The sequence below is a fragment of the Columba livia genome, chromosome 1, assembly GCF_036013475.1.
Source record: "Columba livia isolate bColLiv1 breed racing homer chromosome 1, bColLiv1.pat.W.v2, whole genome shotgun sequence".
Taxonomy (NCBI): Eukaryota; Metazoa; Chordata; class Aves; order Columbiformes; family Columbidae; genus Columba; species Columba livia.
Genome location: NC_088602.1, coordinates 82723593 through 82746183, shown reverse-complemented (window position 1 = coordinate 82746183; position 22591 = coordinate 82723593). Strand labels below are relative to the sequence as shown.

The 22591-nt window shown below is 36.3% G+C and overlaps 1 long non-coding RNA gene across 1 annotated transcript; it reads left to right on the top strand.

The window, feature by feature from the left end:
• Positions 1-5353: 5353 nt before the first annotated feature.
• LOC135579590 (uncharacterized) lies at positions 5354-21908 on the top strand. The gene is made up of 4 exons (XR_010473016.1): positions 5354-6784; positions 7583-7710; positions 15109-15216; positions 15855-21908. It is a non-coding gene; the product is annotated as an uncharacterized LOC135579590 (long non-coding RNA).
• The last annotated feature ends 683 nt before the right edge of the window (positions 21909-22591 follow it).

Below are 22591 nucleotides of genomic sequence, written 5' to 3'. Positions count from 1 at the left end.
TAGTATAGAAGCTGGAGAGGGCAAATTCCTTTTATTGCCATTGGGGTAGCCAGATGCACAAAAGACTGGAAAAACAGAAAAGGAGATTCAACCTTCCCATTTTTAAACAACATTTTTGAGGGTCCATATTTACCAGTATAATCCCAAGGAGAGTGAAAAACAGAAGGAAGTTCAGTTCAGTTTCCTGTCATAAAAATGGAGGGGGTTTTATTGTTTGTTTGTTTTTATCCTTTTAACCCTACTAGTCAGTGTACCAGTACAGACTGCATTAAAAAGTTTACCTTCAGATTTTAATCTTACACTAAAATAACTATAAGCCACAGCAGGTCTTCAAATGAATTTTATCCCTAATCAATAAAATATTGTTATAAACTGTAAAAAATACCAGAATTGTTGTAGAAAATAAACTCTCCCCTTCCCCTTTTAGAAGTCAGGAAGATTGTCTTCTGACAGTATCAAATTTATGCTTTAAGTTCCAAAAAAGTTTATGTCACAAATATATTTCTTCTTTAAAAATTACTTCTATTAATCTCAATTTTTAATGGAGAAAATGTTTGTGAGGGTTCATCAATGCTCATTATATTATCTGTTCATTTTTCATTAAAATCGAAGTACAATATATTGGTGATTTTTTTCCACCAACCTGCACATTCTGGTCACATTCATTATTTTTCACATGGTGAGACAAATCTCATAAGACAGAAACAGATGGGAACAGCTTCCCAGTACTATCAAATCAAGATAGCAAAAATAAACATTGGTCTTAAGCTTACATACTAGGTACTCAGATACTAGATTCTGCCTTCTGAAAAACTGTGCCAATTCATCTAGAAACCATGAACAAAATAATGTAGATTAAGAAATTACCATGCATCTCCAAAAAGAATTCTTAGGACACATTAATTTGCAGGAGAGTACCTTGTATTTAATCTTCTATTTCAAGATGGGTTGTGTTTCAAAAGAGTGAAAATTCTCCTTCTGGTCTTCATGTTGAGAAAATACTCTGATCAATAATAATTTAGTGTCACCTGAGGTTCACTGCTTGAAATACAAGAACTACAGATAATATTTGCACTGCTTCTTCCACCACTCTATGGAACAACAAAAAAAAAATCCCTAAAATAAGCAGTAAAAAATATTTTTATATTATGAAAAACCACATAATAGATATCTTTCAATTTCACTGACTTACTAGTAACATCAAAACCTGATTATGGATTTTTCTCTTTTATTAATTTATTTTGTGTATTAATTTTTTCACCACCCAAAAAGCCTTGTACCATGGTACATGACGAACTAAAGGAGGAAAACCAAATGCATACAATGTATGCATTAGATTGCATCAGTCCTAGTTATACTTCTGACTTTGAGCATAAAGTATGAGCAACAAACATTTTCATTGTTATGATATTTGCAAGTAAGAAAGGCTGAATTGAAGTTATTTTGGTACAATGAAATAAAACTATCACCTTCTAGAATTTAAATTGGGCAAAACCCATTCACTTTCCTCTTTTCTCTCTTCCTGTCCACCCCCACGGACCCATACAGTTATGCCTCTTCTGCATTTGGCCAATAAGTTAGTTTGTCTGCTTAAAAGAATCAGGACACTAGACTGTTTCAGAGAAATTATTACCAAAATACTTAACACATGTCAGGTTTCTCCTTGGTCTCCAAAGAAACACCTCTCAAATTTTTGCTAGATTTGTATGTACGATAAAATTGGATATACTGCTAACAGAAAAGTAACTCAATTGATTGAAAAGTGGTACTGTTTCTCTTTTACAAAGCTGCTGCCTTTGATAGAAAAAAAAAATGCCTACAACATTAACGGTTTTATATGGCAGTTAACTAGTGTATAGGGCAGTGGAAAAACAGAGATTTTATGAGAAGTGGGCTGAGAAAATAATACAGCATTTGTGATATTCTTACCATATATTTTATAGATAGGGAGAATAACTGTTCAAGCAGAAATGTTTAGCAGTTCCTCTCATATGGAATGCTCTCTTTGTTATCTTCCAGAGGGTGACTTGTCCTGTGAGAAAAAATGTTGTACTACCCATTGTGTGTCTTGATATTCATCACAAAATCAATATTATGACAAATTAATTTGACGAAAATATACAATGCAAAATATAACAGCATAAATGAAAATTGTTATGACTAAACAGTTTTCATAAGTGAAAAATTATTCTCTTTAGTGTAGTCAAAGGTAGTTTGTATTTTAAATTTTGGTATACTATCTACTTAACTGAAAAATATTTTTCAATTGAACTTCAGATAGTTAAATGTTAGATCACTAACAGTGTGTGTCCTAGACATGTGAACACAGGAAAGAGGGAAAGAAAATCCTCTTGTGTCAATTAATAACATAATACTTATACTTTGGTACTGTGCCTGTGCAGGAGGGAATGTAAGTTTTACAGTGATTTGTCTTGCCATGCAATCAAATTCTCCTGTAATTTTGAGGATCTGAGAGACACACAAAAGGTTACTTCTATCTTCAAGTTTTGGTCTATAATCTCATTAGAGTCATGGGGGAATTCTCAGACTGATTTACTGTCCTGTCTTGTCTGAAGAATTTCAAAAGAGAGAATCATGTCAGTTTAAGCAGTCTTTTGGATTTTTTTTTTTTTTTACTTTGTAATCCTAAATTCTATAAACATATATTTTAGTAATTAGAAGCTTGTTTTTTACAGATTACATCAATGCTGAATATTTCTGCCAACTGAAAAAAAAAAACAAAAAAACTATAATCTATGTGACATGGGCTATTAAATGTGTTAATTTTCCTTTTTATTACTGCTATACTTTTTCTTGTCTTTATTACATTGATTTTAAGTCATCAGACAATCTATAGCATGGATTTCCATTTGCTTCCCTGTTTATGGTAAGGATCTCTTTGACATGTGACATCATTTCTTAGATCCCTCTTTTTACCCTTTCTCATCATTTTTCACCTTTGCCTTTGTCCTTTCCCTTAAGTCTTGGGGACACACTGAAGACGACTGGTAACAATTTGGAATTCTTGCTGCTACCTCTGTTTCAAATTCATTTCTCCTCACTTGCAAAATCTGAAGTTCTTTCCATGTCTTACAGGGATAGAACTTCAACGGAATTAGCCCTGCCAGATATTTTCCCCAACTCCAAGTTGTTTTCGTGTCCTGAGACACTAAGATTTTTTATTTCAGAGAACATACCCGTAAACCATTAATAAATTTTCAGATCTCAAAATTGAGTGTTTAATATTTGTAAATTATCTGGAAAGTGGTCTGGAACAATAAAATGAAGGAAAAAGATGAGTGCTATATACTTCAATAGAAACTCTATTGCTTTAAAAGTAAAACCAGATAATGTCGGCCATACACAATCAAATATTTAACAAAGGATCTTAAACTTCGATTTTAATATGTATTTCCACTAGGTCTTCACTACATACAGTTCTGAAATTTAAATAAATTTATATTTATTTACTACAAGTTATGTAGCAACTAGAAATCATGTGTCCATTAATTCAACAATATTTCTGACAAGTTCACAGTATCTCCTTTGTTAGAGCAGTAATTCTATTCCTTCCTTACAGGAGTATTCTTGCAGAAGTCCTTATAGCAGGAGTGTTTTGGTGTATGGACTTATCCTGCAAATGTTCACAAAGTACTAACATAACATTTCAATAGTATTAAAACATGTTTACTTGCCAGCTTGTGCTGTATTTGCAAGTAAAATATGCCTTCCTTCCTCAGCATCTGCTGCTTTAACTGATCACTTCCCATTGGTTTAATAATATATGTCACAGAACCACAGAATATACAGAATGTCAGGGGTTGGAAGGGACCTCAAAAGATCATCTAGTCCAATCCCCCTGCTGAAGCAGGAACACCTAGATGAGGTTACACAGGAAGGTGTCCAGGTGGGTTTTGAATGTCTCCAGAGTAGGAGACTCCACAACCTCCCTGGGCAGCCTATTCCAGTGCTCTGTCACCCTCACTGAGAAGATGTTTCTTCTCAAATTTAAGTGGAAACTTTTATGTTCCAGTTTGAACCCATTACCCCTTGTCCTATCATTGGTTGTCACTGAGAAGAGCCTGGCTCCATCCTCGAGACACTCACCCTTTATATATATCTGTAAACATTAATGAGGTCACCCCTCGGTTTCCTCTTCTCCAGGCTAAAGAGACCCAGCTCTCTCAGCCTTTCCTCATAAGGGAGATGCTCCACTCCCTTAATCGTCTTTGTTGCTCTGTGCTGACTCTCTCCAGCAGTTCCCTGTCCTTCTGGAACTGGGTGGCCCAGAATTGGACACAATATTCTGGATGTGGTCTCACCAGGGCAGAGTATAGGGGAAGAAGAACCTCTCTCTGCCAAGTGTCTTCCAAGCTTGTTTTATCCTTAGACTGTCTCATCATCATTATCTTGTATGGTAGCAGGTCACTTTATAAAAACATGAAATGTGAATAGCAAGGTCTATCTAAAAAACACTAATGCATTTTTTTTTCATTAACAAATATGTAAAGTGGCTGAAAAAGCATTTGGGGAATTCTGATCAATTAATGAGTGTTTAAAAAATATATATTATTTGTGAATTGAAGAATCTGAAATATGTCACCATAGTGATGACACTGAAAAAGCACCCATATCTAAAACACCAAAAGGAAAATAATCATCTTGATTCCATAGAAGTAAGTGTGTATTACACTAGTCAAGAAGGAATGGCTGGTTTTGACTGGAGTGACAAAAAGGTACAGATATCTAAGGACAGGAAAAAGGTTTTTCTTTTTGCAAACTTTATGTGAGTGAACTTTATTTTTGTGAGTAAAAACATTGCCACTGTTATTTGAGAGAGATGTAGATAATCTAGCAACAAGATCACAAGTTAGTATGACATCAGCTTGTGAAAATTGTTCAAGGTGTAATTGGGAAAAGAGATAATTTTAATGTCCTTGAAACAGTGCGGCTAAGTGGTAGAAAAGCTTCGCAATAATGATAATAATAATAAATAAATAAATAAATAATATAAAATCATTCAATTGGTTCAATATTTTAACCTCCTCCCCAGGTCATGCACTTTTAATATCAGCTTACTTGCTTCTGGGCCTAAGTATATATTTTAAGCCTGGATAACTGTCATAAACACTGATTAAACTTGCAATCTGGTTAAGAAATATTTCTTCTTACATGCTTTATGTGCCTTATTTGTGTCTAATGCATGTGGTACAAAAAAACTAGTTTTACTTTTGGATTTGGAAGTTTAAGGCAGAGTTTCTTTGTTTGGGGTTTTTTCATGTTGTTCTTTGTGGATACTTGTACCTCATTCTTGAGTGTTTTTTCAGTTTTCTATTTTGGAAAATGTGTGGAAACATACAATTACTTTGGAACACTCAGAATATTTTCTATGGTAGTAAGAGCTCATATTCCTGGGAAAGGTAATGAACAAAGTTCAATGCTATTTCCAGAATGAATATATCTATGCAAATCTTAAATATTCCCTACAGCATCTGTGATCTCTCAGAAATTTATTAATAAAGACAATCAGTATCTGAGCAATAAGGCAAATACTAATATGCAGAAAAAGTAGTACATGTCTTAGACAGTTCAAGACAGAATAAACTTGAATAGTGCTTTGCAGTTTCAAGCCACCTTACTGCTAGCCACAGTACCAATGTATGGTAGGTTTCTACATACAGCCTTCACTACCAGCCTACCTTACTGAGGTGGTATCAAGACATCTGCCTGGGACTACCACATTACTGATTAACTTGTTTATTTGTCACATTTGAAAGATGAAGAAATAGTGTTTAAGAACCCAAAGTAATTTGTGCCACTAAACTGTGCAATAACAATTCAACATGTTTACAGTTTTATTTTAGAAATGTTTCTCCACAATTTACATAGTTACTCATCACTGGATACCAATGACTTGATTATGTAAAGTAACAATCTGTTTTGAAGCTTCCAAAGAGGCAAAGTATATCACCTGCATCTATACTCCTTCATGTTATGCACTTAAAAAAAAAAATAAAAAATTGAAATCTGCTTCTCAAAATCCCATTATCTCAAGAAATGTCAACATTTCATATGTTACTTCAAAATACAATATATTCTTACTATTATGACTGAAAATTTATTTCTGTCAAACAGAAGAAAACCTGGAAATGGGGACAGAGTAATTAACTTGTAAGCTTAAAAAAAGACTACAAAACACCAAAAACTCATTCCCCTTCAAAAAAATAAAACTAACTTATGCACTAATTTTCTTATCTCAGCTATTTCTCCTTGTCACTGTTCTGCTTTGCATCCTCACCAATTTAATACTTAACCAGCATGCCATGGTTTCTGCTGTCAACTTGCTAAATAATATGCTGTTAAGTCTGAACCAGTTGGCTTCCAAGCAATTTTCATGGTGTCCTTTGTGTGAGTGCAGAGGACAAAAGCATTGGCCATATGTAAAGGACTCCAGTCCCCCTTATCTCACAGTCTTGTTTACAGTGAGCAACCAAAAGAAATATGTTTAGATATGAACAGCTGTCAGGCAGCATCAGAAAGATCTGTAGGAATTTCAAAGCAGAAGAGTTCATGGAGACAAAAGCATTGAAAGCTGGTGAGCACTGCGGAAAAAAAGCAGAATAGAAACACTTTGCTACAGCTTGTGTGATGCAAACTACTTTGCGTTCATGGAACGCATACTTGGAGGTGTGAGCTGTAAACTGCTCCTTAGTAGAAGAATTCGTCTTTTACGAAACAGATTTAATTGCGTCCATCTTCAAACAAATTGAAAAATAACCAGAAGGTAAGTGAAAGATTCATTTAATAATCTCAACGAGACAGAGCCTAGAGAATTTGAAGGCCTTTAACAAGTGCTAATTATTATACCTGAGAAAATATCTAGTTCTGATTCAGAATTATTAATTTAGGTGCAGGAGGGAGGGTAAGAATTAATATGGGATTAAAAAGAAAAAAAGTGATACTTACTGAATAAAGCAACTATTGTTAAAATAACATATTCAAATGTTTGCTAGTTCTTTAAGACATGAGATAATTTGTCCTCTACATATTTTTCAGGGATTAAAGATGGCTTTTCTAATTGTCTCATGTGCACTTGATTTACCGACACGTTCCAGCACCTTCTGATAAGTTCCCAAAAGCAGTTTTCCCTTCTGGTCTTGTAAAACGTATCTGCAGATTCCCAGATCTCTGTTACGTCAGAGAACAGTCTGTGACGAGATCTGAATCAAATGCAGTATTCTGCATAACCTAAAATCACATTACATAATCATAGTGATGTAATCCCTGTGATATAAACAGCATCTAACCTAAAATCACATAATCACTTCTTCATCCAGAGGGCCACAGAAATAGAGCAGTCTGGTTACACAAATGAATCAAACCATGTCTTGATTGTGGTGGAAATTCTCTCTTCCATTTTTTCAGGTCTAGTTCCTTGGATCATCTTGATGTATAGTATTTTGTTGTTGTTGCTGGTTATAGTTATGTCACTGACAAGACAGAATGAAGCCATACACTCTTTGTCACTATATTTTCAGCTACAGGAATGAGCACAGATAATCTTTTTTTTTCACTTTTAAAGATGTTAAGTGTTTCTGAGTCCGATGAGTCTGTTGGCTGCAGCACCCAAGTCACACCTGCTACAGTTTCTTCACCATATGAAAAAGGAAGCCTCGAACAGAACTGAAATGATCTGACCCATGCTACACCGTAAGTTTTTACTCAATTTTTGAGAAACTACTACTGTGAAGTCTTCTTTCAGCATTACACTTCATCCTAGCTTTTCAGATTATTTGAACATCTGTATTTTACATTATTTTCCTCAAACATTAGTTTGTATTTTTCCTATTTGAATCTCATTTTGCAATTTTCTGCCTGATTCCTTAATCTCACTCGGTCCCATTTGTATTATACCTTTGTGCTCTCTGGTGTTCACCTCAAGTTTTAATTTATTCTCACCTGCATATTTCATTAACGTATTTTTACTTTCACATCCACATTGCTAATAAAGACGTTAAACTGTATGAATCTCTACAGAATGCTATTAAATATTCCCCTCTACACTCCAAATTTAATACTTTGAGCCTTTATTTTACAGTCAGCTCTCAATCCATGTGACAATGTTCTTCTGCAAGTCATTGGGAAATAATTTTCAGTACAATTCTGCAAGGTACCGTATCAACCACTTTATTAGACTCCAGATACATATATTGCATTCCCTTTATTCACTAAGTAGGTGATTGTATCAAAAAGAAAAAAGAAATAGCTGCTGGACTTTATTACTTGATGACTGAGTTTGGGATTGGGGAAAGAATGATCTGAATTATTTTTTTACAACCTTTTCACTGTGATTTATAGAGCACTGTTTGCAGCTTTGCCCAGGATCGTTTAAATTCCCCTGGCATCAGGATCTGCTTCTGCTGCTTGTAGTGTTTAGTACTAAACCGTTGCTCTCAGGATAAAATAGCAGGGCAAAAGGCTCCTTCAAACCAACCCCTCTGCTGAACTATGGCAAAGCTTACAGCACGTTCTGCTGCGAGTGCTACAACCAAGTATGCCATGATATATCTCCCACAGACATCTGGAAAGATTCCATCACGTTATTATATGGGAGAAGTGGCCCTGACTCGACCTTCTGATTGCAGCGTCTGGGAAGAAGGGCATGCCTCATCGCTTCTGCGCTGTTTTGATTTTGCTCTTTTCCGAGTCTGCTTTCTAACACATTTTCTTTCCTGTGTTAAATTGTTTCCCTCCCTAGCAATTTTCTCCCAGCTACCTGTGTTCTTTTCTAATTACTAGGTGCAATTAGAGTAATTTTACTTCTTTCTACAGGTTCCGTAGTTTGACAGTGGTATCTGATCAGGACCAAATTCAGCTGTGGCTAGTTGTCTAGCAAAATATGTGTTTTCTTTGGAAAGGTAAATTGGAGACCTGGTGTATTTGTCTAACTGTTTAAAACTATACTCAGCACCAAAAGAATGCTGGAATCTTTCATTTGGAAATAATGCAGTGGCTGGAAGGGAAAAATCACTTTTTTGCATTCTTTGTTTTCAATTTATGCAAAGACTGCACCAAAAACAATCAAGGGAGTGCAGCCACAAGATCAAATTTGGAATTGTACCGTAGCAAGCAAAGGCTAGAAGAAAAAACAGTTTGCCTTAGAATGACTATTGGAATAACTGCATTTAGGACTTACTAAACAGTTCAGTTCCAAAGAGGGTATTTTGACATGCAAGCCGCATGCCCTAATGTTTCAAACCAAACAACTGGTTAAATTATTAAACCTGTGTGAGCTGCTTATTTCTATTTCAAATAAAATACAAATCAAATATGACATTTAAAACTTTTCTATAATGTCTATAAATAATTGTAAGGAGAACACAGACTTGCAACAGAGGCTTGTTCAGTGCTTATAAGACTGACGTATCAGTAGTGGAAATCATTAAAAATACAGGTCTTCTGAATGATGATTCAGGAGAATATTTGTGGCTTGAAATGTTGACAATAAAGCTAATGACTGTTTCAGTTTGTCCTGACATTCATTCTCCAAATCCCTTTAGCCAGTAAAGTAAATTGCGGCATACCCTCTGTTTAAGGTGTTTCTAAGATATTTAACTTGATTATGCTAGTGTTAGACTGCCAGGATTTTGGTTTTCTGCATTTTTAGTGAGGTGAAAAAAACAGCTGTCTTCTCTGCTTCTTTCTGTAACAAAAAGGACAATATCTGATAAGAGTTCTATTCATGTTTTCAGGCCTTTATAGGTAACAAAAGTTAATTTATAATAAAGCAGTCCTTGGGTTTCTCTAGTTTGAGATTCATCCTGCTTAAAGTAAGACAAGATTGTAAATAAGGCATGAGTGAGCTCTTCTACACACTGATATTGAGCTCCTTTTCTGTGTATGTTGTGAGAGTATCTTTAGAAGTTACTAAGAATGTCCAGAGCTCAGCAACGGTGGTAAGAGTCAAGCTTCACTGGCTCATCATACCAGGGAAAATCAAGACTACAGAGTATATTCATGCTATAGTCAGTTTTATTGAATGCTCTCTGGATAAAATTCTGCTGGGACTGGAGTTGAGACAGTCTGACACTTTGTTTAGGTATATAAGACAAGTGCCTAAAATACATATGGTTGTATCGTGCTTTGAGTTTTATTTTACAATGCACTTAAATTTCAGAGATTAACTTCCCTCATATTTTTAAGGTTATGAACATTATAATTCTTAAGTATATACTTAGGGCAAGCTGTATGTGTAGAATTTAGAAAAATCAAGCTATGCCTTAAATTGTTATTGTCATGGAATGAGTGGAATGCATCTCACTCAAAAGAGAAAAACAGCAATATGTTTTATTGAAGTAAAATAATAATTTGACAGAGGTCAATGAATTTGATGGAATTTAGCAAAGTAACAGTAGTTTAACAAGGTTCAACAAGTTCAATGGCAAGTTTCACCTTATCCATTATTGCATAGAGGAAATATATAGTGGAAAATTGAGTTAGCCTCGAGTTAGAATGTTTCTCACAGAGACCAGAGGTGTAAAGGGTAAGGAAAACCATCCCACTGAGTAATGTTTCATAAGTATGAACTCAGCATGCCGTCAAGGTTACCAAGGCAAACTCAGATTTATAATACTACAAGATTATATGTGACATTGATCGCTTACCAAAGATCTGTCATTGGTAAAAGGTCTCTCTGCCTTGAGGACCAACCTTAAGAGATGCCCCAGTTCAAGGGGAGATCACTGACATGCAGCCATGGTGCCTAGCAGGGAGAGTTCAAAGAAGGCTCTTCTAGGCTGTGATATTTATGAACGAAATGGTTGGCTCATGGTCAAATTATATGTGGTAGGAAAGGTATACATGAGACTCCTTTTACCCACAATCTTCTTTGTTCCTTGATAAATGAGTCTTGGAAAAGCCACCCACTATTCACATGTATTTTGCATGATTTGTGTTCCAAGCTCTTATGCACTGGTGCTCACTCTACCACTCTGTTCCTTTGTGGGTGAACTGGAGGTTCAGGCCTCTGCCTTCTTTGATCCTGTACCAAACCACTGACAGCCTGGTCAAGGGGGTCGAGAGCTCCTGTCACATTTATCAATGTTGACATTTATGATAGTTTGTGGGGTTTTTTGAGATTTGTGATAGATGTTTTTCAGTGATTAAATTTAGCCACAACAAGTCAGCTTATATATGGAGGCAAGGACAAAATATTTACCTGAGAGTTTTCTTCCCAGGTTTTCAGTTTTGTTGCACCACCCCTCCCCACCCTTTTTATTTTCTATGTGGTCCTTCCTACATCTTTGGGTTGAGTTTTCTGAAGTAAGTTAAGATTTTATCTGGTCAAACACATCTGCTTTTGGTGCGTCCCTGAATGAAATATAAATCACTGTAGACCATCTAACAGATGTGCCATTGGCTCCCTTCATGAAAAACTAAGTAGACAGCTGTAAGCAGAGGCACAACCTCAAATTTCCAAGACAGTTTCAAAAAATATCTCAAAATGCTAAAGTTTTTTTTAAGTGTGTCATATAGGTACTCAAAATACATGGTGAAGTTCTCACCTAAAATTAAACTTTATTGTTTTGTTGCTGAAGGAAGATGCTAAAAATTTTCAGGTGCTAATGAAGATGGACAGGGACATTCTCTTGTGAATCTTTGTGATGTGGCTGGTCAAAATTATTCCATTAAAAGTCATTTCCAATAGAAAACTAGTTTTTACTAAATGTTCTGGCATCCAAGGTTGCTGTCTTGTTATCTTTCAATCAGAAAATGAGCATTAAAAAAAAAAAGGGAAAAAATTCACCCAAATACAACTCCCTCCCCACCCTCCTATTCTCTTTGCTTTGCAAGATGCAGAGTTGTCAAACTCTTAGTTGATGAGTTGTTGGCATATGTCAGCATTGTTTCCTACAGTTTTCTTATAGCTACTGTTTTGCAAAGTTTTAAATTTTATCTCCCAACCTAGGTATTTATCAACTCTGGCTAACTACTGCTAAATAAATTGAAGAAAGTTTGTCCCCAGTTTTTGGCACCTATTTGCAGACCTTCTGGTATAGAAAAAGCTTTTGCAAAAAGAAAGAGAGTAACTTGCTCACCATGTCCATGATGAATAAAATAAGAAGTTAATTAGATAAGATTCCAGTATGAAAGAACTTGGATTAAATGTTATGAAGAACATTTTGGTGATAAAGATATTGAAAGCAACAGAATTGCTGGGAAAAACTGTAGCTGCTATCATGGGACACCTTTATTAATAGGTTCGATAAACATCAGCCAGGAATGACAAAGATAAAATTGACCTTGTGTGAGGCAAGGTGCCAGATTAGACTTCTTGAGCTTTTTTACAGACTTAATATTCCGTGATTCTACGCCTACAGCCGTGTATGTGTCATGAATAGTTTCACAGCTGCCAATGGGACAACTCAGAAATGCTAATCTCTTGTGAAAGCCTCTCCATGGTCAGAATATTTACATCTGCAGTTGACAACAATCAAAAAGATGAAAAATTATATATTTTTGTAGCACTTTTTTCTGCTTTTTGGATTCTTTACCCTCTGTTCTCTAGCTTAAGTTGCTCAACATATTTTATAGTATGAAGAGATACATGTTTCTTACTTGTTATGGGAAAAGGTCAAATTATTTATTCCTTGGAAAATTCCTTTGCTATTTAAAGCTGAACATTTATATAAAAGTAATACCCAACAGAAGGAAAATGTAAACAAATATATTCTCGATCATTAAATAGTCTATTTTGAAAAAAAAAAAAAAAAAATCAGAATGCTTCAAGGTTTCTCAGGATTTCTGTGTTTTGGTTTCCTGTTACTTCTTTAGTCACTAAGGAGCTGATAAAATAAAACCTTAGAGAAATCTCAGAGTTATACAGCATTGCTGAAGCACAGGAGGCAGTTCTTCATCAAGAAGTGCAGAAGACTGAAAGCTGTTATCTTAACTACCTAGAGAGCCACTACTGCAGCTGAGAGTCCCATGGATTTTCAGCTCCAGGTTTCCAGGCCTTGTGACAACAAACCTTAAAGTTCCTAGTCAAAGGACAGTCCACAGAATGGGACTGTTCTTGAGATGCAGCTCAGGGAAAACTTGGAATGCCAGGCTTTGGGATGGAGTTTGCTCCAGAAACAGAACCCTGGGAGTTCTTAAAGCCACCCAAATGTCTTATCCCTCCTCACTCTACTGATCTGGCATGATTAAAGTGGGCTGCTGGAACCACTGGTACCTTATTATCACAAGTTTGTTGAGCTTGTTTTCATAATTTTCATGATTTCGTATTTTTCAATGAAAATCTGCTTTTACTTGGGAAACAGCCAAACGGATTTCTATTTAATGTTGTTAAATGTTCTTTAAAGCTCTGGATGGAGATATTCTAAAAATAGTTCATAAGGAAAAGCAAAGCTGAAAAAAAAATACAAACAAAAACAAACAACAAACAATCACGAACTAAAACTTGAATCTATTTGCCTACAAAATCAAAGTTATTTCATATTCTATGCCTGCTTCATAATTCTGCCAGTTTTTATGAGCTTGCAGTCACTCGTTCCTGGGCATTTTCAAATTTTTCTTCTCTGTTGCTGTGCATAAGACACATGCCAGCAACACATGAATTGACTAACAAGCTGAGTGTATACTGGAAACAGTTACTTTGTCAATAAGCCGTGTACTGCCAAATGTAGAAATGTCAAACAAATGAGGAAAAAAAGAGAGAGAAAAAAGAATTACTGCTTAATCTCTTATAGTTAGTGTAGATTAAGTTATTCCTTGCAGCAATTGCAGGTAAACTGTTTTCAGACAGAAATTATTTTGATTGGCAGCCTTTCATCAACATTACCTGAATTTTAACCCAACGAAAATGACACAACTAGCTTCAAATTACAAAATGTCACAGTGAATTCACTGAAGAGTAAATTGACTAATTTCATTTAGTCCAAGTATTTTCTCCATACTTGTGTTGTTTTTAAGGTGTTTTCATTGTGTTGATAAAGAACAATTGGATCACATGAATATAAACTGCTTAAATACTTATGATGTCATATTTAGATTAACTTTACAATTGAATAAAACAGAAGAACGTAGTCCACTAAATTCTGGTAAAAATAAAAACTTGCTTATTTTGAGTACAGAAGAAGTTTCTTGGATGGGTGACCATCTGGAAACCCATTCAGAAATTAAAGGGAAAGGAGATAGTGAAAGGTCACAAAGCAAATGATAAATTGCCCATACTTAGAACAGAATAAAGGAAACTGAAAATCCTCTATCTAATTGTATTCTGATGTTCAGTAAAGTCTGACTTGTAGGTTGATTCTCAGTTCTTGCTTTGCAGAAGTAGTTCTTGATTTTTTTCTTCACTCTGTACTCAGAACAGGAACTTCATTTTCTTATATTTTTTCCAGTCTAAAGCTCAATGACTGTGGCTGCTAATTTTGGCTACTTGACACATTTCCATTGATTTCTTTATCTGCTTTTTCTGTTGTGGTAGACCTGAGACATTAGAGTTTAGGCTCTACAGACCCTACAAGATCTGTTTAGGATTTATGATTTAGGTTCTTTGTATGCACCCCAAATTCACATTTGTTTTTACACTGTTGGAATGATTTTTGAAGAGTATGCTCAGTTTGACTTTTGGTGAGATTATCTGCTTCAACATCCTTACAGGGTGCTTTGCATAATGTAGACTTTCTGTCTACTTGTTCTCAGATTACAGCTACTGTTCTCATATATTGGACATTCTCATGATGATTCCCATTTGTTCTGCATCTTGGTGTCCTAACCATAAAGTTTTAGTTTCCACTTACTTTTTCAGGTATTGTTTTCCTTAATTTTGGTTTATCCTTCATACTTTATGCTACTTAGGTACTGATTTATCCTCTAATTATTAATTCTTATAAACCTTCCCAAGGATTTTGACACACCTACGTAGTGTGCACATACAATATTTTTACGTATCTTTTTCTTGTGTTTTGATTCTATGTTTGCTTGTACAAATGGGGAAGGAAAGAGGGACAAAAGGAGTTAAAAGGGTTCTTTAGAAGACACTGAATTTGCAGACAAGCTCATTCAAATTCTTAGGGTTTTCTGACACTCTTTTCTGCCCAGATGCTGTGGGAGTGGATAGGTCCTTTTTGATGGATAGGCAAGAGTTCTGGAGACATTCCGCAGAAGGACCCAGCTCATACATGTCAGTGCAGAAACAGCAAAGACGAGGTAGTGTGAGTACAGATTTCTTGTTAAATGCTTACATTTAGGCTTGAAGTACCTAGGGTTGAATGCACTCTATAAATACATCTTTAGTGTTATCCTAGCAACACTGCTACCACTGTCATACTCAAGCTCACATTCACCATGTTCACAGTGTTGTACAAATCCTTGTAATCATTCAACAATTAAGTTTATTGCCAAAATATTTCAACCTAAACACTTTATTTATTTCCAGGCAAATGTTGTTTTAGTTCTGTTTTTTGTCTTTTTTTTTTCACTGAAGATTCTTGTCTCTTCAATCCCACCTGAGTGGTCTTTCATTTACACTGATGTTCTCCTGATTTAAATCTGCATGTGAATATGGGTCAGGATAAAAGTAGATTTTTCGTGAAACTAGTTTTGATTCATTATAGAAATAGACTTCTTGTCTAGTACTAATAGTTGCAAACTAACCACAAATATGCATTTTGGGGAATGAAGCTGGCATGGGTCACCACAGGAGATACATTGATATTAGTCATTCTACTAATGTTCATAACTTCGCTTGATTTATTGATTCTGTGCTGAAGAGGGGAAAAAAAGTCCAATCTGTCTGATTTTCATAATGAAAAAAAACCTTCTCTTTTTTTTTTTTCTCTTACTAGATCCATTACATGCTTTTCTTCACTGGCACCTTTAATGACAAGAAGCTCCAGTATGGTTTCATGGCTATAAGCCAAGTTAATTACACAATGTGAGATCTTAGGATTCTGTAAGTCAATATTAAGAACAATTTTGAATATATTTGAACAATGTAGACATAAATGTCAAGTTACAATATTAATTCTTTCTAGGCAGACCCAATATATTAAAATATATTTTCCTCTCTGAAAAGTCAGAGCATTCAAATAAAATCAAGAATCTTTTGTCAGTTACCCATCTACACCAAACGAACAAGGAGGCAGCATTCTGCTGTGCATACTTTCTTGCATTTTAATGATGTCAGTTCTTTTCTGTCAGATATAAGAAATTCAGAGAAGTGACCTCTCAGCAGCTTCTTTGAGTGGTGTTGAGTAATACACAATTTATGTGTCAGAATAAGGACTTGCAGACACACAGCATAGGAGTTTACTAAATAATATGTCTGAATACTTTTATAGTACATTGTCATATCTGCTCTGAATGCACAGGCACAGGTTTTATATTGAGTTCTAAATTTGGGAAGTATTATTTTTCCTTCTTTCCATAAAACTTTGGACACGTATTTGTGGGTCAGTTGGTGGTAAATTCATTTTATTCTCTTAATGGAACTGAACGCAGTGTAGTTCATAGCAGCACATGCAAAAACTTCTGTAGATATCTTATACCAAGTGCCATTCTTTTAATCACCTCTGAAGAATGCTACCTTTATTGTTCTGTGTGTTACTGTTCTGTTTGAGTGCACTGGTGAATTTCCTGAGGTTGGTTTTGAGTTTTAGTACAAAGTAAATGTTGCTTCGATGCTCCAAATTGATTATGTTCACCCTCAGGTGATTTTACAATAACCTATTGCAGATTAAAATCACAAAATGCTATGTTACCTCCAGTCTTTTTTAAGATAATTGACCCTCCCAGTGAAGTAATAATCTACAACCTGGTTGCTTAAATACGCTTGCTACTAGATAGCTTTTCTAAAGTGTAAATGATAACATATTTTGATGACAAAACTGAGTTTGTTTGTCTTCTAATTCAGTTAAACATCCTGCACTGAAAAGAGCATATTGCTTAAAATCCATCAGAAAAAGATGGAAGGCCCTAAATTTACCAGGGGTATTTTTCATAATTTCTAAGTTTTTTTATTCCTTATCCTGCTATTCAAAAGCAAAATTGCAGGTGAAAATCTAAGCCGTTCAAGCTCAAAGAAATCAGTGCACGTAAAATTTGACGTTATAAATTTATTTGCCCTGAAACAAAGGATACTTCTACATTTTCTCATAATTAATATGGGTTTACTTGAATTTTTAAATTTGTAAGAAAATATTTAAATGTGAATTAAAATTAAGCTACTCTTTGATAATTTGTAATTTTTAATAGAGACGATGGGCCTCAGAATGCTTTGGATTTCTCTCCGTTTGGAGACTCATGCACGTTTCTAGCTTGATGTATGGGAAAAAAGCTTATTTTGCTTTTATATTGCCTACTGTTTGCTTTCATCCCAGATGAGTGCTGATGAAAGGAACAGGGAGAAACACATATGAAAACTTTGTTTCCCATATTAAAGCAACCATTTTGCAGCTGGTTGTGATTTTCTGTACTCCATTGTTGCCTCCTCGAATTCCCTTTCAACCCACTTCCCTTATTTTTGTGTTTCTCCTTGCTCTAGCACTTCAAGTGAATATATACTTCCTTCAAACGTAGCAGACAAACATGCTGACTTAAGCAGCTTATTTGAAAATATGATCCAATTAATTTCTTAGCTTTTTTTCTTCTAACTAAATAGAGTGGGTTACCTTTATTTAAAGCAATGGCAAGCTTATGTCCATAGCCCATTAGTTCATGATAAAGCAAATTGATCAAATGGAAGCCTGCTACCACGACCAAACTCTGATCAAGTTCTTACTTGAGTGAGGAACCATAAAGGAATTCTGTAAGACTAAACTTCTGTTGTATTTCCCCATTTAAGTACCCCCAGGTACCTCACTTTAAGTGCTCCTGCACTTATATGGTAAGTAAAAAGAGCTCTGTGTATGTTGTACTGAGACCTGACTCTACATTACTTTTTTAGATAAGTAGCCCATGGGGAGACAGGTAGGTTATTGGCATGTGTTGAGGTTTGATTGAGGGGTGACAACAGGCATGTGTCAAGGTTTGATTGAGGGGTGACAATAAAACCATGGCAGATATATTATTAACCCCCTCTCCCTCCACTTTCCCCTTCAGCCCTGCCTTCTCCTCCCTTCCCACTAAGGACAGACAATTGGGAGGGAAAGAAGGACAGAGAGAAGAGAGTTGAAAAAATTAAAAATGTTTTACTAATGTTACTGATAAAATAGAGAAAAAGAATACAAAATATACAAAAACAATCTTGAAAGTCCAGGCAACTGCTCCAGCAGATGTAGGGCTTGCACCTGAAGTCCTGGACTGGACTCTGCAGCCAACCGGAACTGGATTCAGTAGGTCACTAGGCCTCAGTTCACAGAGACGACTTGCAAGGTCCTCTCCTGTCAACCATAAGGAAAAGGGATGAGATCCTCGTGATCTCCCACTTGTATATGAAGTGTCATGTGAATGTGATGTTATACTCAGTTGGTCAGTTTTTGGTCACGTGTTTCTCGTTGCCCCTCTTGAGAGATGTGCATCCATACTTACCACAACCTCGCATTCCATTCCTATGTCTACCAAAACATGTACCGAGCCTTTCAGCAGAGTGCATTTAACAAGAAGGCTTTAGCTGACAGGCAAATTCACTAAAAAATAAACTTTTTTTTTAGCAAAACCAGGACAGCATGAGGAAAGTTGTTGGAATTTGAACTTTGGGTATTAAAGCCTTTATGAGATATACAGAAAGTACTCTATAAAAATATTCAATATCCAAACAGAAAAAGTAGACAAGAAAAATCTAATATGTAGAAAAATCTTCATTCTTGACTGTGTTTTTGCATTACTGATGCAGCATCTTAATTTCTTTTTAACTTACAGTATGAGTTAACATACAAGAAATTGCATATGCTGACCTACTGCATAACTAAGCATATCAGTCAATGTTTACTGTTAATTTGATTTCACTGCATTACACCTAGCACACAGACCAAAGCTCCTGGGTGTTAACATACGCATCTGCTATTCTAGAGTTACTTATTGGTCCTGCCAACATAGTTTTTTTAAATTCCTTTATAGTTGTACTGTATCTTGGTAACAACTTCTTGCACCAGCCAGCTACACAGAGAAATAGTAAATTAAAAAAAAAAATAAAAAAAATAAAAATAAAAATGATATATAAAATATCCTCAAAGTGGCCAAAGGCATTGAAAGAGCTAAAATTAATTCTCTCAGCAACCAGCTGCTGAGTGAGTCCAGCATACTAGCAAATACTGTAGGTATTCCTGGTTGAGAGGTGTCTGCTGGATTTTGTTTTTAAACACGCTGTGAAAGAAACTCTTGTGATCTGACCTAACCAGCATCATGCTGCATGGACTCTGCGTAACAGAATGGGGCTCAGTCTTTTGGGTTGCTTGTAGGTTTTGATGTAAAGTTCTGAGACTGATCTTCTGAGTGCCATGGGACTTATGGAGTGTGCCCTCAGAACCATTCAAACTTTTTCATACTGAAATGCACCTTTTTAGAGTTTGTACTGTTCCAATATTATGGCATGAGTCACATATCAAATTACTTTCTTCTTGTGTCATTTTCATTGTTTCCAGTAAGAAAACAAAAGAAAAAAGGATGCTGTTAGAGTAGTGTTAACACTTCTTAATGGCAGGACAAGCGATTATTGTCAATTCTTTCTCTTATTCAGCAGACAAGTTATTTCCTAATAATATAACATCTAATTAGAATGCCACTTATAAGATGCACTGACTAGGTAGAATAATAAATATCCATTTAAAAAAAATAGATGTTTGTATGAAACAGGATACCACTTCCTAACTGCTGGTCACTAGATACACATTCTAATATGATTAAGTGGTGTATCTTATGAGAAAACATGTATACATATTTTATTATCAATTATGAGAAAGGAGATCTATTCCATAAATTATCAAATGTAAGCATTTGAATATGGTCTGAGATAAGGTATGACTCAATACTGTTACATCTACCTGACAGGAAATACTTTCATTATACTGGTACAGCTTCAAGAATGAATTACACATATAGTATTTCAACTTAGTAGGAAACAGCTATAGAAATAAAAAGTAACTCTAGGATAGGAGTGCATAATAAAAAGGAGTATTTTCTGCTTTCAGATACAGTGTCTGGGGTCTAGCAGATACTGCCTCAAAGTTTTTAGATGAAAATAGAAATCCAAGCAGAGTAAAATAAAGATTTCGTGTTATGTTGGTCCAGAGACTATCTACATAATCTAGATGAAGACTGATGTGGATGCCTGTCTTTGATTTACAACTCTGCGGCTCTGCTGAGCTCTGGTTCACATAGGTGTACTCTGAACTCAATGTAAAAGAAGTAAAACAAAGTTTGGCTGCCCCTCATAAATATTTAATCCATTGAATTAATTTAAAGACACAGTGATAGCATGCATAAGTATGCAAGCCTTTAGTGTTGCATGCCGTATTAATATGGGAATCACTACAGCTGATTTAATTTGAATATTTTTAAATATACATTTCTGCAGGAGCTTTGAGAAATGGTTGTTTCATTTTTTTTTCTTATGCCGTATCATAGATTTTTATTACAGAAGTGTTTTGGTTTTTTTTTGTTTGTTTGTTTGCATGACTGTTTTGTTCGGAAATTCAGATAACTTGGTTATTTTTCCTTATAAAAACACAATTTCCCTCCCTAAAGGCACCATTTTTATTCCATGGCTGTTTTTTCCCCACCAGACAGTCTCTACATGATTTTCAGTGCCTTTTCATAACTGCTTCTGAACTGCTTCTGAATGTTTTTCTTCCCAATATCATTTAAAACTTTGCTATATAGTACTAAACTTTCATTTATTTTCTCACTTTACTTTGTGTGGAAAGTGGAGGAAAAACATTTTAACACTGTTTTTATGTTGTGGCGTATGAAATTAAGTTTCATGTGTGGTTTGGTACATGGACTCACAGAGTTAAATTCTTTCTGTGAGTCAGGGGTAGGCAATGTGTTATCAGCCATGAAGTGTGTGTTTCAGAAAGCTGGTTTCACTGAATAATTCAATATCTGAGCTTTAATGATATTTTAATAGGAATTTGTATGTAGGCTGTACCTTGGATAGATGAAAGAAGGCAGAAAAAATTTTTATTATTTGCTGAATCATTATCATCTGAGATAATTTTTCAGCCTCTTTTGGGATCAGTCCTCCCTGAGACTGACACTTGTTGCATTGCCTCCAATGATAGGGAACCTCCACCTCCTCTATAGGTTGTGTATAGTCTCCATAACTTCTCACAGCTATTCCCCGAGGACCTGAGCCACCTTACTGTGAGAGATGGCCTCTCAGTGGCAGAACCATCATTGTTACTTGTCTGCCTCCGGGAAGAGGTGATCTGGTACCACCTAATGAGAACCAGAGACAAGACAAGTCCCATGAAGGTCAGGGCTGGCACTGCTGAGAGGACACTCCCATTTCAGCTCCTGCGCCCATGCCATGAGCCCCAGTTGTGACTATGGAGGCACTGGGACTGCCGTCTGGGAATCATGCTGTGGAGCACAGCTTGTCTCCGGATGGGCGAGAATTGGCCATACCCATCACTGTTTGTCGGTGCCAGATGGAAGGGAAAGGAGGAAGGGAAGCCAACACCAGCCCAGAACATTGGAAACATATTTCAGAAATGTCTGCACTGGGAATTTCTGCGTACACCAGAACTGTTTCTGGGCCACTCTCCACAAACAGGTTGAGGAACGGAAGGGGGATCCACAGCAGCAGTGATGGGAAGAGGTAGAAGTTTTATTTGCTGTAGTGCTTGAAGTGTGTTTTTCCTGATGATGTCCCCACAGCTGCCTTTAATCCCTGAAGTTGGGGCTGCAGCTACATGCAGTCAGGCTCAGCCACACAGGGAACTGGTGCCCTCTAGCACCCAGCCCTGGTGGATGAGGGGAAAGCTGTGGATGTGGTCTATCTGGACTTCAGCAAGGCCTTTGACACTGTCTCCCATAATATACTCTTGCAAAAGCTGGTAGCCCATGGCTTGGACAAGTGTACTCTACGCTGGGTTAAGAACTGGCTGGAGGGCCGGGCCCAGAGAGTGCTGGTGAATGGGGCTGCATCCAGCTGGCGGCCAGTCACTAGTGGTGTTCCCCAGGGGTCAGTGTTGGGTCCAGTCCTGTTTAACATCTTTATTGATGATTTAGACGAGGGGATTGAGACCATCATCAGCAAATTTGCTGATGACACCAAGTTGGGAGGGAGTGTCGACCTGCTGGAAGGCAGGAGGGCTCTGCAGAGGGATCTGGATAGACTGGAAAAATGGGCTGATTCCAATGGGATGAAGTTCAATAAGGCCAAATGCCGGGTGCTGCACTTTGGTCACAACAACCCCCTGCAGCGCTACAGGCTGGGTGCAGAGTGGCTGGAGAGCAGTCAGACAGAAAGGGACCTGGGGGTGCTAATTGACAGGAAGCTCAACATGAGCCAACAGTGTGCCCAGGTGGCCAAGAAGGCCAACGGTATCCTGTCCTGTATCAAAAACAGCGTGGTCAGCAGGACAAGGGAAGTGATCCTTCCCCTGTACTCTGCATTGGTGAGGCCACACCTGGAGTATTG